This window comes from Anarrhichthys ocellatus, unplaced genomic scaffold, assembly GCF_004355925.1.
Source record: "Anarrhichthys ocellatus isolate YVR2014 unplaced genomic scaffold, GSC_Weel_1.0 scaffold6, whole genome shotgun sequence".
NCBI classification, from domain to species: domain Eukaryota; kingdom Metazoa; phylum Chordata; class Actinopteri; order Perciformes; family Anarhichadidae; genus Anarrhichthys; species Anarrhichthys ocellatus.
In genome coordinates, this window is record NW_022280036.1 from 8,942,103 (window position 1) to 8,959,043 (window position 16,941).

The window sequence follows — 16,941 nt, forward strand, 5'->3', positions numbered from 1 at the left end:
CACACACACACACACACACACACACACACACACACACACACACACACACACACACACACACACACACACACACAAGTGGTAGTGAAACTGTGGACACCATGTCCTCTGTTTTACTACAGAAAGTTGTACTCACAACTATGATACACTTTTGGGGGAAGTCATTCAGAAATATTTTTCTAGGTTTTTAATAAGTTCCTTCTTTTATAATATGAAGCTTTTATGTGGGGAAAACAGGATAAGAATCTAGCAAACAATGATTTTATCGAAAAGAAGATTTTGAGCAGGTGCAAAATACTGTGTCTATATATGGGATTGTGCCAGCATTTAGAGGTTTTTAGCCACACGCAAGCACAGGAAAAGTGGAAAAGCCAGGACTACCAAATTGTCAGCAATACTAAAGACATCAACACAAAAATTTCAGCCATCCATCACAGCTGTCGGCTTCTTTCAGTGGCGACAGTGATTTATTCTAGGGCTGAAATCCATTTGGACTTGCTCTCTCTCTCTCTCTCTCTCTTTCTTACACACACACACACACACACACACACTAACTAACTCATTTGCTAGCTTACTCACTCACACTCCCTACACACTTAAACTTAAATACCATGCACAGCAACTCCCCCAGTGTTAATAGCTGTTGATTTTTTTTCAGTTGCAATTATTTTTGAGTCGACAAGTGTTGATTGGAGAATTATCTGTCCACTCACAGAGCTGACATTGCTGTGGGGCAGGTGTTCAAAATATCAAATATATTTTACTCTGGTGAGTTTTGGACCTCCAGAGTTATATTAACCCTGATAGTTTGGCTGTGTATGATCATAAATAATCAGAAGAATCACCGTGTCGACTGAAATACATTTAAAACACCATTTGGGGCATATTTATATGAAATCCGAATGTATTCTACCCTTATTGATATAAATTGAGTGGAAAAAAACATCATAACATCTCACAGTGTAACACAATTCAATATCAACAAAACTTTAATTTCCCTAAAGTGAAATCCTTTCAACCGGAAGTAAACTTTTTAACTTTCTTAAAGGAAAGATTTTTTTGCAGGGCTGGCGTGAAGCTGTCAACTAAGTGTATATACAGTTAAAGGAAGTGTATAACTTTTTCATGAAAAACATTGGATTTTTCTGGTTTTCATGTCTCAAATGAAAGGTTTATCCTACTCCAGTGTCTGTAACACATTGTGACAAAAGCTCCATGAGACTTTTCTGCCAAATTAAGAATAATTTTAATACACAAATAAAAGAGTGTTCAATTTCATATTTTTCTTATTGCAGTGAGACTACCATAATAATTCAAGTTTTAATCAAAATATCATGCATTTTTTAATATTGGAAGGTGTCTTTTTAGCCTCTGTAATACAGTTAATAATATACACAATGAAGACTGTCACACAGTGATGATCCAGATTCTAAGCTCCATAAATCCCACACAGGAAGTAATAGATATTCTTACAAGCGTACAAGACTATTTTTGCTGACAGTGTGTGCTTCCACAATACAGTGTGTGTTTATGGGTATGGTTGAGGAGCACAACAGATGCTTGCCACCATGCTGGTGTGCTCCCCTTCTCCATCCCCCTCTCATTTAGTTTCCTGTCATTTCTCCACAGCTTCTCTGGTATTTTTTCATATGTCAGATGATAGCTCAGGTCCTACACTGTGCAGGGAAGATTTATCAGTCAACACACTGCCCCTAATATCCCCCATCTGCCAACAAGCACACCCAGTTCCTTAAGCCCATGCTCTAGCCCTAAGCCCTGGCCCAAGCCCTATGACTGCACCCTCAGATTGGTCTGTGAGTGTGCGTGCATGAACGTTTGTTTGTGCATGTCACGTGACTTTGTGCTTGCTGCGTCGTATTGGCTGGTGGGTATTTGTGCCACTGCTAAAACATGATGATGCTCTTTTTGCAAATGAATGGTCAGGAGCTGTCAGCTCTTAACATGTTTGTCTGCCTGCACAGCTATCTTAGATGTTGATCTGAGCTGGCCTGTGTGTATCTGGAGTCGAGCGGAGCAGAGAAGGCTCTGCTGTGTGCTCTGGCCTGGCCATGGCCTGTGTGTCTCTGGAGGGGCGAGGCTGGCACTGAGGCTGAGGCTGACCAGAGAGGTCACTCAGGCTCCGTGACAGACAATACTCTAAGCAAGCCTCACTGGGATGCTTCACATAACACTGCAAACTGGTATCTTGTTAAGTAAAATATACTGATGATTATACATAATCAGTAGCAATCCATTTTAGTCTAGATTTTTAGTAAATCAAAATGCACTAGAATGTAGTTGAGATACAAATAAACCAAATGTAAAGTCAAATCACATTAAGCTTAAGGATTTTCTATTATTTTTTATGAGCATGCCTATTTCCGTCCAGTTATATTGCTAGTCATGTCCTAGGTTTGTGTGACTGTCAGTGCTTCTGCAGAGTGAATGAACTTCAGCTAAGGTCTGGGCCTTGCCATGATAACATGCCAAACTTAGCTCTGCTCCTAAAATCCTGGATTAAAGCCTGCTTTAAGAGCTTAACATGGTCAGCCATTCAAACATGCAGTGGATTGACTGGGCTACCTTGGTTGTCTGTTATCTCCTGTGGAGTTTTACAAGCAGTAGCGTTTTAGCACCATCACTGCCTGTGCCTCTCTGTCCTGTACAGTAGTGCACAGGTCAGGAAACACTACGGACATAGGCACAACCTGTGCTTATTCTATAGTACTGACATGATTTTGGAAATCCTTTTAATTCTTATTAGTATTTTTTGTAGTGATAATATATTATCATCTTCTTAAAAAGTTTGATAAAACATAATATGCGCTTTTATTTTATGTAATCCAAATAATTCATTTGTTTTTTTTCCATTTTCATATAATCAAATTTAAATTTAGAGCCATGAATACTTGAAGCTAACAGAATCAGTTACAAGTGGGAGCAAAACATATATATCTTTGCATTGACTTTTTACAGTTGAGAAATGTAATTATGTTTGTTAAAATAATGTAAAGCTTACCAGAAATAAGTCAATTTCATGTCTATAAATATGACAAATACTAGATATACTACTATAGTTGGACCAGATATATATATATATATATATATATATATAACACAAATCCACACAAGTTTCATTTGCAAAATATGCAAATGCACATATGAATTTATTTAATAAATACAGGTATGCACAGACATCAATTTTTACATCCTGGCTCCACAAGGTTTCTCTGTATTTTTATAATAAATTTACTAATTTGGTTGTGAGGCTTTTGTTAGCATGCGATTGCTTGGTAGTAAGTGTCTGTGCTTCATTGATACAAACTCCACTACTGGCCGTTCACAAAGAGTGGCATCCGCTCTCCTCCTATAAGGCGTCCACCTCAGCGCTGTCAGTGTTGTGGAGCACCTCGGATTGAATGCTGCCTGCCAGTATTTACTGACAGTGTTTATTGTCACCGGAAAGAGCTACATCAGAATACCTGTCACTGCTGCATTCAGCCCAATTTGTCTGTCCGACTAAAACAGGTGCATCTGTAAGTCTGATTAACATTAAATATGTTGACGCTTTGATGGTCACAATTCATTGGACATGTGCTATGTCTGATGGGAATTGTGAAAAATTGCACAGCCTCCAGAAGTTATGAAATCACATGAAGCAGATAGAGGAGCTGATGCCTCCAAGGGATTATTTTAATTACATGAATGCCTCATTTGTTGTTGTTTCCGTATTTGTTTGCATGTTAGGCTCGAGGTTCTTTTGCCTTAAATCTTGAATATCCATTGGATAAAAATACAATGTAATCACGTTGGCCTGCCTTGCACAATGTCTGGAGTAAATACGTATGGTCATTCCACATCTTATTACAGCTTATTACTGCAGTCATGTGCATAATCACTTTATGCTTTTCTCATGCGTGAGTAACTTTTGCACCCTCATCTGTAAGCCCGATCATTGTGCTTTTTTTAAAGCCATGCTGTTGTATCCAGTGTGTCACACATGTCTATAGGAGGTCATTTAATTGTTTTGTTTTTGTTTTTTGCTATGATGACTTGTCAAGGATAAAAACAAGAGCGTTGACAGTTTTCTTAAAAACACTTATAATTCTTTGGCCTTCACAAGCAAAATAGTTGTCTTTTGCACAGTATTTTATCATAATTTGCTTGTGATCTTATCTATTGCACATTTTTAAATGGTAATACTGTAGATCAAGAATAGAATTTGGTTGCATAATGAAAAGCGGTTAAAACATAGTATGCTCTCGGTTGGTTTGTTGTGTTGTTCAGTTTTACGAACTGATCTTCTGAATTTTCCACAGCAGAATTCCTCATTCTGATGTACAGGCTCAGAAAAGACCGGAGCGATGCAATGTGTTTTGCGGTGCACTATGTGCAAGAGTAATGATGGTGGGGTTTGGTGCTATGTTGATTCCATCTTGGTTGTTCTGCAATAATTCAGGAGAGGAGGAGGGGCGGGGGGGTCGGGAGGCACCATTTTACTTCTCCAATCCCCCTTCGCCAACCACTGGAATATAATCCGCTGTCTCCTGACCTTCATATCATGCAGCACTGCAGTCGTTTCAATTGGCCCGGCCGCCATTAGCGTGAAATGTCCTCTAGCCACTCCGCTTCTGCACATGGAAGATTTCCTTTCTCCCAGCATGGCTTTCCTCTTCTACTTTGCTCCTTCCTCCATCTCACATTTTCTCCACCATGCCCCCCGAAGCCTGGCTGCGATGGAGGGTGGGAACCTCTTGCTCTAAGGAAATGAGCCACCACAGGAGATGCTGTTGGTCAAATGACAGGATGAAAAAAAACCTCACTCCATTAGACTCTGATATGTCTGTGTTACACTGTGTTCTTTGAAAAAAAAAAATGTTTTAGTACAAATCCTACAAAAAATACATTTGCTTTGACAGCGGCTGTCCTCTCAAAGGGCCTGAGTGCATATATGACCTAAACAAATGAACATGTTTTAGTCAGGCAGGTTGCTAACATGGAATATAACATACTTTAAATACAATTGCTACAACTGTTAAATTGCTTATGTGATTTTAAAGATACAGAGAATTTTTTTAATAACAATAATTAAAAGGACAAAAAAAATAGTCAATCATACTCAAAGTCATTCTCTTATAAGCAGCGCAGTTGGTGCATCTCTGTCTCTGATTTTGACCCTGGACACAAGAAAGGCAGCTTTACTTTAGTGGTCACAGGGTTCATCGGAGCGTGCCCGGGGTAGTTCCCCTTGGCCAAGTGCGTCACATCGAGGGAGCAGCCGGAGCTCTCCCTATCATACTTAATAGAGGGAAGAAGATATACTGACTGGGGCATAGAAATCACACGCCAAAGCTCAGCATGTGTTATGTTGCTAGTAGATAGATAGATAGATCAATTATTGAAAGAGGACATATTTGATATGATCTGAATATTAAAAATATATCAGAGGGCAAACAACATTCGTGGCTGTCTTCAGATCTGTGCTGAGAGATGTGTGTCAAATCTCCAGAGAGATGCTTTATTCAGAAGGGTCAAGGGGTTCTCTGAATGTTTGATAAGATGCAAGAATAATTTTATTTTTGTTGTTCATTTATAAAAAAGTACTATAAAAATCTCAGCAGTACCTTTCAAAATTATGTTTATTATCAGCAGGCCTCATAAATTATTATTCCTCCATATTCATAACTACAGATAAATATCCTATGACCTAGAATTCATCTCGCATTAATACATCATTACACAACCACACATATCTTAACGTCTTCATATTTTTCCTGTTTCTAAAATATGTTGTTTTCCTGGTTGTGCAGCGAGTGAATTTGACTCACCCTGTCACTGCTTATTATGTTTCTGGGACAATGACAATTGGAAATGTGTACTTCTCTATACACATACTGAATGCCTAATTGTGTGCTAGCTTTGCGAAAACCCTGACCCAGGTGCAGGGAATGAACTGATGAGATTTGTTTACATAGATAGCCATCGTGGCCCATGGTCTTACACAAGTCCTTATCTGAAACCTCCCTGAAGTCTATTTCTCCCAACTGGTTGTTATTACATACAGTGTATGTATTTATGATTAATGACCCCACTGTGGTGTTTCCATAATGCTATGACCTCAAGGTAAAATTGAAATGCATGCACTGGATGTAGAGCATTCTTATATTATTGCCCAATATACTTAGCAGCCATTACATTTGTTGGCACCGTTGAAAATAAAACAGGGCTATGAGGTTTCAAATCAACACAGCCACTCTAAGAAATGGATTTATTGGAATTGCATTAAGTTGATTAGACTGAGAAATGAATACTATTTACAATAGAGCAGTGTTAAACACTCTTGTTTCTCCCAGCTATAGGAGTGCATTGACAGTCAGTCAGCATCAATTAAATCTCCTGATCTGTATATCCTGAGAGGCCGGACTTGTTGTCTTCTAATAAAGCCAGTCTGTGGCAGCAGAATGTTTCATTTCCTCTTGGAGATTGCCCTCAGTAATGCAGAGTGCTTATCATAGTCTTGGAAAAGGACTGCAACAACACAACGTTCTGATGCTTGATACCCAGATCAACCTGAGGCCAATGCTCAGAGGTCTTCTGAGCAGCAGTTGGACCTCTACAGTCACACTGAACCACGGCCATTTAGACTCCGGAGAACTCCTGCTTTTTTATTGCGTGTTTGGTTTATAGTATGTTATAATATACTGTACATTGTTGAGATATTCGACATGTTGGAAATATTGATACGGTTGATGTTTTTGTTTTGTAAGAGAATACATGGTATTTGGGGAATATTATGAGTGGTTATATGTGTCTGTTTGTGCAGATGAAAATGACAAATGGTGTCCGGGAAGGACGGGGTTGTGAGGGGGCCAAGCTGTCCCTGGCCATTCATTCTCTCTGCCCCCCCCCTGTCTAATTAATGGGCCACGTTCATACACGTTATTGCACCAGACGGTCTGTCACTCATTAATCATGTGACCTTCTGTGGCACAGTTAATGACCTTGGAGGAGTAGATCAGCTGGAGATGGCTGAAGCTGTGGAATTAAATTGTTTCTGGAAGTGGTCATGGTCACATCAGGTACTTTAACAGCCCCTCTGCTCAGGCCCCTCTGCTGTTACACCTCAGTCTGTGTCTCACCCATAGGTCCTTGCAGGTTCTGCCACAGGGATGGGTAGTGGAATTTCAGACACTAGAGCTCAGGATTAGAGTAGGCAAGGGATGGAACCAATGTTGAACTCAAATCACTCAGTTATGACTTTATTGGGTGATTTCCTGCATGACCACTGCCTGTCACTATTCAAATCACTTTTTAAAGAACCAAGTTGCGCCAACTTCTTTAAAAACTTCTCTCGTCAAAATTGTGTTGCATATTAAGTTTTTCATCAAAGTTTAGTAACTACATGCTAAAACTTCAAACTATTTTCATACTTAAATGAAACCGCTACATTTAATAAAATATTTTTTTCACAGTAATTGCAATGCAAAATAGCAGGTGGTTACCACCTCTGAAGATCTCAACCTCTTTGCAAGTAAGAGATACAGAGTGAAGCAGATGTCATACAGCAGCTAGAAGAGTAGTAGACTGAAACAAAATCAATTTACATCAACTGTGATCATCGATTTACCTTTAATCAAGTAATCAAGCAATAAAAAAGGGCAGTCAACATGGATGGATGGGTAAAGAAGTTATAACGATTATGAAACAAATACATATTCAGTGAAGTAATTTAGCCACCGTGTAATAAAAGCATGAATGACTGTGTCCCAGTACAATCAAATATTTTAAATGACATTCCACAGCAGTCTTGTTGTTCATTATTTTTTACATATATCTGCTCTCGGTTTACTATCAAGCATTGACTGTTTAATTGCATTATGTTGGTCGGGTCAATGGGGAGATATAGCTGAGTGTTGTCAGCATAACACTGAATACTGATGTTGTCTCAGTGAATGATATGGAAGCAGTGAATGGAAAAATAGATGGGCTAAATACAGTACCATAGGGTACTCCGTAGAACTTAAACAGTAGTTAGGGAGAATAGTTACTTATTGTATTATACTGTTGGTTTACTCTGAGCTGTACATTTACACTGTTGTTGTACTGTACATCAGTTTCTTTATACAACCACAATGTGAATTGCTATATATGTTTTCAAAAAGTACATTCGTATCAAATTTAAAGGTGCATTGAAACATTAATCTAATTTACTTTGTAGCATTTAATTTTTCTTTCCCTGCGAATTTCAAAAACTGAACTAGTACAAAATAGGACAATATAAAAAGACAATATTTTTTATCATTTTCAGGAGCAGTTTGAAATTGTTCCACCTTGACAAAAGGCAAATTTGGAAACCATTGAAGAATCATACTGCCTCATGGCTAAAGCAAGTACAACAATTTAATTTTCTATGGCCACTATGTTTATAATTAACTATTTTCAGAAAAACTATTTCATCGTCCAAAGTTTAAATGATGATCGCATTTTGGTTGCCACCGCCTTTTCACAATTGCAGCATTAAAATGTTAGCTTTCTTCTCAGTGACATTGAAATAGAGGGATTTTGTTTATCCCTGCCTTTGTTTATTTAACATTTTGCTCAGCGGGGGAGTTTCAGATAGATTGTTTTCAAGACAGTCCCTACAGACAGCGAGCAAACACTCTACAGCTTCATCAAACAGAACAATCTTCAACTTTCCCCTTCCGCAGTGTGCAGGGAAATGTGACTGAGAGGAACATCATAATGGAATATGATTGAAAACGATTGTCATCATTTTTCAGTCTGTAACAATATGCAAGCACTGGTTTATAACGGATTTATTTAGAACCATGTGCAAGTGTACCATTACAAAAAAACACATTGATGGATGAAAACATTTTATTTTCATGTGGCAAACATTCGCTAGAGTTTAGTTATTAATTAATTCAGTCTTGTGTGATGGATTCTAGATTTTATTTCCTCACTAAGAAAGCATCAACAGACATTTGGGCACATGATATTCGACCTGAAATACAGAGAAGGAGTTGAAACAAATCTTTTTGAGCTGAAAAGTGAGTTTACCCCTGTATGAAATGAGTTCTGAATTGAGCTCCTTCCACATCTGTGACTCTGTGCAAATGTGAGCCAGATGAGCTTTGGTGGTAGCATGGTTGCATTATTTTTTCATTTAAAAAAAACATGTTTTTGGGGTTGAAAATCCACTGTCAAAAATGCCATGTTCGATGTCCACATACAGATTTCCAAAGCTTGGTGGAGACACTCATAGACGTTTGCAATTGTGTTCCATAAAACACACATAAAATCAAACATGTACACACAAACCCTTGTTCAGACTGTGCCATTATCCTCTTTCCCTCTCCTACCACTCTGTCTTTCACTTTGCTGTCTTGCCTCTACCTCTCCTTCCACCATCTTTCTCCTTGTTGCAAGTGCAGGCTTGATTAATATTTTCCACTGTTCCGTAACCATGGCAATAAGGTCACTGCATATGATACTTAATTGAATCTTCCCAGTGCTTTTGTGTGCATCTCCTGTGTCCGGACAATAAAAATCTTCCACTGATGACTCCAACCCCCTTCCTTTACTCCACTCCCCTCCATCTCTCTTTTCATTTGGTGCCCCATGAATTTATTCATTTGTTTCCTCTGCTATCTCTTTTTTTGTACTCCCTTTCTTTCTCTGACCAAGTCTTCCTTGTCCTGTAGCGTTTTACTCTTTTTTCCTCAAACATTGTTCTCTTGCATGTCTTGTCCTTCAGCAAGGAGCAGGATAGTGTCATTGTTATAGTGTAGAGCCAAATTTTAGCTTTCTTTCGTCTTTAGTTTACAGCCACCTGCTGATGACTTACTACTCTTTAATGCTTGATGGCCTACCCAGCTCCTCTTTCCTTGGCTGCTTTTTTTGCCCCCCTCTCTTGTCTTCTTTCTCTGCATGTGGCTTACTACTCGTTTCCCCGTGCGTGTAGTATTTGCATACTCAAATCAGTCTCCGGCACAATCGTTACATTGGTTTAAAACAACACTGATGACTCAAGTGGTGAAACAAAAAGCTGTGCAGCCAGGAAACCATTGGGACATATAGTGAGCCTCTGACACAGGGGGCTCTCTGAGCAGGTGTTCTGATTAATGCCTAACAAATTGGGGTCCTCTAAGATCCGGACATAAGTGGGAGACACGTCCCCTCTTCACACGACACATGGACCAACACATCAACACATGCCGACTGAGTCTTTGTTCACGCTAGTATGGAGGCTAATCCATGACAAGAGGGGATACAGGTTCAAAGGGAGAAACCATGGAGTGGATGAAGAGTGGAGGGGTGAAGAAGAGGTGGTGGTCTGTTTGGGGTGCTGGCTTTAAAAAATAATGTTTTTTATGTCTATGTTCATCAAAATTAAATACATGCTTTATCAATGTTTAATTGCACAGATTTAGTCCTTACTGCAGAATGCTGGGAATGTTTTACCACTAATAACTTGTACAATACAAAAAAATCAGTCAAAATAAGATAACGTTTTACAATCACTAGCATATTCAAGGACATAAAAGGCTTATTTTAGCCGAGGTACTTGGCAGGTCATTTTCCTGAAAGGTCATTTTTGTTCATGTTAGTACACAATGAGAGTGTTCTGTTTGTTGTAATAAAAGTGTGACAACGATCTTGAGGCAATCATTAGACTCAAATAAAACAGAAAGGTAGGGTAAGAGACGGGACGAAGAAAAAAAGTACACATCAGATTTGACATATGCACCATAAAATAACCATTAGCAGTTACCTACATTCTGAAGTGACAGTCTATCAATAATGTCACTCTGAAAATGGGACAGGTTTGTTGCTGTCTTTAAATCACCGGAGACTCCATACAGCAGAAAAGCATGCAGATATAGGAAATGCATTAAGGCTTGATGTTAAAGGGAATGGTGGGAGCAGTGGGACACCCAGGGGCGCAGGAGGACATCGCTCACCTCTCACTTGGTCACAGGCTTGAGACACCTGCTTGTGTGAAGCTCAGTCCTTTAGACAACATCTACTATGGTTGAACTCAGCAGTTGATATTATTCAGTATTACTATACGTTATATTAATAATAATACTTTACGATAAAATATGTCAAATGCTCTCGCCCCTTATAATCTTAAAATATTATAATTTTTCAATGTTTTACAGTTATTTTTCACAATTACAATTAGGAATATTGTAACCTCCAGCATGATCTCTGTAAAACTAAATTTGTATTATTAAAATGGCCATTCAATATAAAGTAAACAACCTCCAAAACCAAACTCAATGTAACCATATACCATCCCTTTAAGCATTCGCAAAGCAAACTCTGTCACTTTCAAAGATATGCGAACACGCATGCAAACAAGCACAAGCAACTGCACAGAAACACGCACACACTAACAAACTCCTTCCTCCCTAATAGGGCATTTGTGTACAATCAAACTTTGTGTTGCATATGAATGGACCTATTAATGAATGGGACATGCACGCAATGCCTGCCAGCTTTGAAAGCCGAGGGCAGAGCACACTTCGTTTCTATTACCATGTATAATTTGGAAGCACGTGTAGGCTATAGTATGCCCATCTGCTCCCCACACACGCCCCTCAGCCGCCCCATTTCTACCATGTGCTGGCGTAACAGGCAGGCATTGTAGCAACAAGTGTCTGCACATTACCACGCTTGCCAGCTCCCCTCACTTGGCAGCGAGCCTGCTAAACTGCCCGCCCCCTTATGAGAAAAAGACTTGATTGTGCCAGGGGAGAGCGCTTAGGGGGTAGACCGGGAAGAGGTACGAGGAGGGGGATTTGATTTACATACTGCAGTTTAGGCGACACTCATCTGATTTTAAACGGCTCCAGAGCAATTAAGGGTCATTAGTCCTTTTGTTTTCTGTTGTGGTACAATGTAGCAGTGACGGTATCTGAGGCGCAGTGCCCCCTGTGGGGGCTGCCTGAGGGAATGTCAGCACTAACGGGGTCTGTCTACCACCCTTCCTCCCCATTCATGTCTCCTACTCTGCCATTGATACAGCTTTCCTCTGTGTGTAAACAAACACTCAGCACCACCCTGGCAATGCAAGGGAAGCCACTTTGGCAAAGACCCAGCTCTGGAGTATGCAGCTGGTGACGGGGCAGGCTCAGAAGGCGCAGGCTGCTTACCCTAATTATCCTGATCATGGCAACGATTTCTTTCATATGATGTCATTTGCAAATTGCAAACATTCAATTAAATTTGTTTTGGCTGAGACATATTTTCACACAGCAGCACAGCGTGAATGACAATGTCTCATCTGAATTTGAGCTCTTATTTCAGTTTTCCTTGCTACATACAGTATGATGGTGGATGCACTATAAATCTATTTGATGTGTTTGATAGATTACATATCAAAATTTAAATACACTACACTATACAACACAAATTACGATTTTGTTTATCCACGCAGATACAGCAGTCATCTCTATTTTGATTGCTTTCTATTTGCTGACTGTACACCACTCTAACCAGCAAGTGGGAAGGAAATAATTCAAAAACATCTCCCTTTATAATATAATAGCGTTCTAAAGACTGAATGTGATCAAGCAGGTATTTTAAATAAGATATGATACAGGAGAATAACATTGCCTCAAGGTCAGTCGCTTAACTGCAATGAAGGCTGGGATGTATTTTTCAATATGTTTATCCTCCATTACTCACCTAGCAGGCAGCGGTGTGTTAAGCACCCCTGCTACTGTGAAAAGGCATCAAAGACAACAAAAAGACAGGTATGGTATGGAATGTGAATGTTCACATGTCCATTTGTGTGGCTGTAAGCCCTACCTCAGTTGGTATAGAAAAACACTTACTGTTAATGTAAATAGCAAGGCAGCATAAATCAGCAGCCACGCGCAGCCCCGGAGAATATCGTGTAATAGTTATTGCAAAATGAAGTGGCATTGGGATCAATATCCCACTATATCTCACTCTGGCGTAACGGCGCAGAGGGAAGCTGGAGGCCAAGGGAGTCCGGTCCCTCCACCCTATGGGCCTATAAATCTGCCTGACCCGCAGCCCGCTTATTAAAGTGCATACACAATCGGCAGCAGCCATCCAAAAATACAAGCTTACTCACTGACCTGGAGTCAGGGGAATGGATGCCTTTACCTTGTCTCAGGGCAGGGGTTAAAGGCTGATTGAGGCTATAGCATCATCCCACCATACTGTACAGAGAAACAGGGAAGTTTTAGCTCAGCATTTATAATACTAATATAATTCAAAATGAAGTCTGAATGTCAGCACTGCAGGGACAACTGTGGATTAATTTGTTCCAGTTATAGTAAACCGTAGATTTTTATATTCTATTCATTAATAAATTAATTTGGCTGTTTGTCTTTTATTCATAGCATCTTGAGGCACAACTTTTCTACTGCCAGTGTGAAGCTAGCAATTATTCTCTCTAAGCTGTGGCTTATTCACCAAAATTAAACTATGGTCTTTTGTTCGGTGAACAATCTGCAATCTGCAGTGAAAATAATTTCACAATAAATGAAAGGAGAAAGGATATTATTTTCAAGGTTGAGATTTTGCCCCTCGAAAAGTGTCAATTTGAATTCTATGACCACACGACCACATCCAGTAGGGTTTGCTGTTGGTACAGTATGATTATGATTAGCTTGGTATTGTATATGTATTTGTTTGTGAGAAAGGGGGTGGTATTTTTCTCACACTTGTACACACAATAAGATAAGCAGAGTAACAAAAGCAAATAAACGTATATTACAAATGCAAAGTCCATAGTAGCTGAGGGGGAAAGGCTGTTTTTGAAATGTTTTTTATTTGAGCGTCTAACAGTGGGCAGTATGTGCTACGTAAGTCTGGTGACAACAGTCAGTCATTGCTTGAGGTGGAATGACTCTAATGTTTGGAGGAGGAGGCCTAAGATTTTGAAAGACTGAGGAACAATGTGTCTTTGTGTTTTTTGTCTGAGCTGCTGTATGAAAATGTGAGAATGCAATATATGTATACACGAGGAATCATTTTTGATTTTCATATATAAATGCAATGCTTTTATGTATTTTGTGCATAATATGTCTGTGCAGTGTCCTTTTGTTATCCTCAGGTTGTAATATAACTTTATAACAAACAGCACTCAGCCTGCAGACAGAAATGAGGAACAAAATAACAATATGATGATAATGGCTGTCTGTGATTTGCCAGATTATTCAGGTTTTATCCATTCATACATAAGATCTTGTTGCAAGCTTAGTACAGCCTTGGGGCAGATATTATTGGTCAGTAAGAAGGATGTAGGTAAAAGGTTATGAATTGTAATTGTAATAAACCAACATGAACAGTGAGACATGTGGCTCACTTTGTTTTCTTAGAGACAGATGTTTGAAGGATATACCGATGATTAAAGACTGTGGACAATGATGCATTTCTCTTCTGTTTTTATGTTTTGTAGGACTGTGGGGGACGCTTTCCTCTGCTTCACAGTTGGTAAGTGTTTCCCTGAAACTTTTTTTTTCCTCATTTTAGCTTCACCACATGTATGCAACTTTAGGGTAAAGACTTTCTTTGAGGAAAGTTTGTATTTTATAGATTCCAACAAACTTTTGAAAACTTGACTGGATAAAGGAAAATATCAATAGGGTTAGATTTTAAAATATGAGCACCTATATATGTTCAGAACGTCTTTACTGATTTATCCATTACATATCCCATTATTTCCATACCCTATTACTTTCAAAAACATACCATGTCGAGGGTCTTTTGGGTAATATTTTTGGAATGAACCCTGTCCTTACACTGGATAATTCACAGCTTGAAACACATCAAGTCTGTCTTCATTGTTATTTGAATGTCTCCAAACTAATTCTAAAAGAACAAGTAATTGGTTAGAATGGATAAACTTGATGATGATTGAAAGTAAACAGAGGTATGATTTCTTCATTTTTTTCCTCTTGATTTTAATTGTTTTCTCAAACTTCCAGTGGTGACTGATAACACCTTACAAAAAGCTTATAATCCCATTAAAAATGTAATTAATTTGTTAGAAGTAATCGTGAAAACTGAGATGGCTGACAAGCTCCACTTTAAATGAAGGGATAAACAAACAAACCAAGAAATTAATGATTGTCTCAAGGTGGCTTAGTTAAAAAACTGAATCAAAACCTTTTGAATAAAACAAGATAATATAAACATTCTAAACAGTTTATCACAGTTTATATTTGTATATAAATCGTATCTGTTTCTCTTTTTAGAAAGACAAATGAACCTCAACATATGAAAAAGGTGTGACATAAGTCAGTAGTATAGCAGTCCAAAGACATAATCAATGCAATACGACTATTTAATGTGTGTACTTCATACTAATCTAAAAAAAATATAATGCATTTTTATCATTTGTATCTCTATGTAAAATGTTACTGTTATAAGAAAATAAGACATCATATCAAGCAAGCAGTTTGCCCTCACTGGATGTGCAGCAATGATTCGTTAAATTGTTATACCTTACTGCGGCCTTGTTTATTGACATCTTAGATACACATTCAGCATTTTTAATTCCAAGCTGGACTGGATTTATTGCAAGCTGATAATTATATACATTCAAGTCGTTCTTGTGAGATTGTTTTGCGATGGTTTAATATACCTGACAATTAAAGCAATCCTTTCTAATTGGCTGTCTGTACTGAGCAGATGTACTAATCAACACCAGCGAAATGGTGTTTTATTTTAGTTCAATAATCTGTAATTTTACATAATGTGTAATTTTATAGCTGTGAAGTACACTTATTGCAAATACATGATCATTTATTTGATTTTGCACACACACATATGCACACATGCACAGACCCAGGCACAGTGATTATTTATGGATATGTACATAGAAATAGATCTGAATAACCATTACAGAGTAATTTAATTATCAGCTTCTTCATGAATGCATACAGTTTTTTTTTTGTAAAACTTATTATCAGCTTTCTTGCACACAAACACACACACAGCACACAGTGGGCACCTCTTCAACCTGTCACTGCCCCTGCCCTGACCTTGACCTGGGTTAGCAGCTCATAGGGCAAAGGTGAGGACAGTCTGGTTTTGTAGATCATAACAGAGGCTGGTATTCAAATTGGATGTACAGACAAAGCATGAGGGTTGGGATGGGCTTGGGCCAGACCTGAATGTACTTCAAAGCTGTTTTAACCACAGGTGATACTCTTAACAAGATCTGATGTGGAAATCACATGTAAATGTGCACCGCAGACTGACCTTTGCCCTCTGTGTGTGAGGATCTGTGACCAGTGGCTGACCCGTAATCCTCTCCTAAATGGTTTGACAATAGAGAGACGTATTGATCTGGTCAGTCTTCTGGCAAAAGGGTCAAGGGCCTGACACACAGCCCAATTGTGCTTTGTGTCTGCAGGTAGACCTCCCTTTGTCTTTCCACCACCTGTAGTCATATGCTGGGCTACAAGTGATTTGGGCCTCTGTTTCAACTCCTGGAACAGACAAGCTCCATACGTCTGCTCTCACGTCACTTGCTTCAATATGTTGATGAGAATTACAATGAAGCTATGTGTAAAATATTGAAAAAATAACACCGAGGTTCTATGACAGGCTCAGGATATAGCTTATTTTTCTCTTTAAGACAGCACAAATTGCTTTAAGTAAAGCTTATGCCTGAGAGCTTTGGTAACCTACACCATCTACCCCCCACCCACCACCACAACCAAAAAAAGAACACATGTCTGCAAGCTCCCTCTCAGAGCCCCTAGCTTTCCCCACTGCGCCTGGGCGGCTGCTCTCCTCTGGGCTCACCAAGAGAGGGCTGGCCAGTTCTCACATCTGGCCAGACAGAAGAACAGAGAAAACACGAGAAAATCTCCTGTCGACCACTAGTTCTCCCTACATAAACCTCTCTCTCTCTCTCTCTCTCTCTCTCTCTCTCTCTCTCTCTCTCTC

The 16,941-nt window shown here is 39.0% G+C and overlaps 1 protein-coding gene across 2 annotated transcripts in view; it reads left to right on the forward strand.

Annotated features, from left to right (window-relative positions):
• Positions 1-16,941, forward strand: part of zfhx3b (zinc finger homeobox 3b) — a 286,091-nt gene that overhangs the window by 83,017 nt on the left and 186,133 nt on the right. For both annotated transcript variants that reach the window (XM_031846039.1, XM_031846038.1), the window contains exon 2: positions 14,441-14,475. The gene's annotated coding sequence lies outside the window, so the exon portion shown is untranslated. The remainder of the gene's footprint in view (positions 1-14,440; positions 14,476-16,941) is intronic.